The sequence below is a fragment of the Triticum aestivum genome, chromosome 1B, assembly GCF_018294505.1.
Source record: "Triticum aestivum cultivar Chinese Spring chromosome 1B, IWGSC CS RefSeq v2.1, whole genome shotgun sequence".
Lineage (NCBI taxonomy): Eukaryota > Viridiplantae > Streptophyta > Magnoliopsida > Poales > Poaceae > Triticum > Triticum aestivum.
This window is the reverse complement of record NC_057795.1, coordinates 462,101,961-462,102,414: the sequence shown is the minus strand read 5'-3', so window position 1 is coordinate 462,102,414 and position 454 is coordinate 462,101,961.

Sequence of the window (454 nt, the reverse complement as noted above, 5' to 3'; positions counted from 1 at the left end):
GGGAGGCGCAGAGGCGAGCGAGAGGGGGAAAGTGGGCGAGTGGGGGAAGGGTTCGAGGCGTCGGTGGGGGTGGCGATCTTATCGCCTCGGTGGCGGGGAGGGCGAGGTGGTCGGGCTGCGGCCGACGGGCGCGGGCGCTCGGTCAGTCGAACAGGGCGGGGAAGACGATAGGGGGAGGAGTGGGCTGGGTCGGCTGGCTTGTGGGGCTTAGCCCGGGGGGGTTAGGCCCAGGGGGCAGGGGCCTTTTCTATTTGTTTTTTAAGCTTTCCTGTTTTCCTAAACTTTTTAAAACAAAACTAGTTATATTAAGTAGAAGACTTGCACCTAAATAATATTATAAAATAGGCTACTGCCACATATAATTTGGCATATTAAAAAAGTAGTTTGCATTTGTTTAATAATTAAAAGCATTTAATAATAGTTTTAGCCCCTGTTTTATTTATTTTAGGGCATT